This window comes from Dufourea novaeangliae, unplaced genomic scaffold, assembly GCF_001272555.1.
Source record: "Dufourea novaeangliae isolate 0120121106 unplaced genomic scaffold, ASM127255v1 scaffold12, whole genome shotgun sequence".
NCBI classification, from domain to species: Eukaryota; Metazoa; Arthropoda; class Insecta; order Hymenoptera; family Halictidae; genus Dufourea; species Dufourea novaeangliae.
The window spans coordinates 1,081,087-1,083,646 of NW_015373886.1; positions in this window are offsets into that span (position 1 = coordinate 1,081,087).

Sequence of the window (2,560 nt, forward strand, 5' to 3'; positions counted from 1 at the left end):
CTAGCATTAAAAAAAAAAAGAAAACAAAGAAACGTCCGCCCGACGTCCACGCGCGGAAAGAACGACGCCATCTTGTATTTACAGACACCGAGTTCTACGGAGTGTTCCTAAAGTGATTGATCAAAATTTATCGATTCACCGTGAACAATCTTGAAATACCATCGTTAATATTGTTGAACTGCTTTAGAAGAAACAAAAAAAAAAGAAATGTAAAGAAGCATAATTAGTGATTTACATGGAATCAAGCTGAAACTGCGATTGATTTCAAATGTTTTATTTCAGGCTCCATTTGAACGGAGTGTTACACAAGAAGTAAGATCTTGTGGACTTAAAAGTTGCGCACGATAATGTACGTCGAAGGTGTTTGATCGATCAAATATTCCTGGTGAAGTTTTGCGGTACACAGTTTCGGAACACTCTGTATAATGGTTTTGTTCCGTCACGGAAACGTCTGTTCCCCACGTGTGTAATTTTATCTCTATGTATAAACATACGTATATGTACTTTTACTCGCAGAAGGTGTTTTCGGGTGTTCAGGGAGAATTCTAATTCACAAAGGACCAAATACTTCGAATTCGGAGGAAACGCTCCATACTTTTTTTTTTTCTCTCTTTTTTTTTCCCTCGAAATTTTCTTCAGTTCTTTTCGATCAAGTGTAAAAATATAGATATTTTATCGCTTCCTCATATATTCTTTTTTAATTACTCGTCCCGCTCTTTTTCTAAGATCGTTAAATACAATATGACGTGCTACGGTGTTCGGAAAGTGTTCGTAAAAACATTTCTAAAGCAAAGCATACACGTTTCGGAAAAATTATATCCTTTTCTTTCGACAACTAATGTAGTAGTCACAAAACGTTGCACCACCTTGAGTTTCGCAAGTCCACGTAACTAAATAATCATTTCGACAATAATTTCACACTTACGTAAATACTTGACTTCAAGTTTCCAATAGAAGACGACAGAATTTTCAGGTCTCTAATACTTTTCGACATACTTTCAATTCTTCGACACAATAATACCAGACTTGCGAGTCCTCGACACGAAATTACCTAACACGATAACGTCTAATCGTCAAGACTAATGTTAGAGCTTACTAAGTCCTTGATGCAATAATTCCTGACTTGCTCGTTCTCGATGCTCTCGCTTTTTATATTCTCGAAAACCACGTAGGAACACTTTCCGACCACGAATAACAAGGAAAATCAATTGCGCGAGTAGTATTTCCACGTTGTTTCGAGTAGAAACGCGAGTGTTATTCGCACGCTCGTATACACCCGATGGAAACGATGCATTGCGGTCATAAAATGGACACATTGCAAGCGTTCACCTACAAGGCGAAGCACAAATATCAATTGGCATTCGTTTATTTCTATTATCGAACATCGAATTCTACTTTCGATCTCATTACTTCCATCAATTTCGATGGTCCCCAATGTTCGGAAGATTTGCAAGACCACACTGCACATTTTCCATCAAGTGTACACACTCATGGTCGAGCTTAATGGTTGCGCGCGCCTCGTTAGCCATTCGCCACTCGTCGGTTAAAGGGAACATGATTAGAACGCGTGTCGAGCAACGAAAATCTATCAGTTTTCTACGTTTCCTTTCTCTCTCTCTCTCTCTCGCCCCTCCAATCGGGATGCCTCGTCTGAACCGTTTTATTTTCACAAGGTCCCCCGTGTTCCCCGTCCACCGCCACGTTCGTCCCCTCCCCGCTGCAATCCGTTTCGAGAGTGAAAAATTTTGCGGATCGCTAAATATATGCTGTACCTAGTATGTCCTCTCTAAACGCTATATAGGCTAGTGAGATCTCTACGCCTATGGATAGACGCTATCGATTATAATGCACAACACGCAGAAGTGAACCTAGACCGAACGTTGGTCCTGGCGATAAGTATCGGGTGAATTAACCGCGACCGCAGCAACGATTATATTCGTGTGCACCAGAGATAAGAAATAATTTCACTGGTCGGTAATTGTTTGGTGTTAATAATAAAAAGAGAATTCTTCCGGCATGTTTTCTACTTCCCTCAATTTTGTTCGCTCTGTCGTTTCGCGATGGAAGTAGTAAATTGTCGATAATAACAGTGTTAACTGTGGAAAAAAAAGATCGGTATTAACGGATAGCGAATCGTGAATTATGAATTATCCTGTCTTTCTTAAATACCCGTACCATCTCTGACGCATATACACGCGATTGCTGCGGTCACGTCGATTCCCGATCGAACTATATTTTCGCCAGCACTCACGTCGCTTACGAATCTCACGTTTCACGAGCCTGTGAATTCATATTCATATTTATATTATGTACATACGGGGCGGCTGTAAATGAAATGTACAATTTTCTTTTTATGAAACTTGCCACCCGCTTTCACCCGTCCCATTTTTGTCAACGTAATTTGGTGACACAGACACAGAAAACGGGAGTAACTGAAACGAAATATGCTTTATAAGTAAATTGTTTTCATCCTGTTTTTATTGCAGTTATACGCGTTACTTGTTATTCGCACGGATAATGGATTTCTCGAAGGGAAAGCATGGTCGCGCGAGCGATTCGA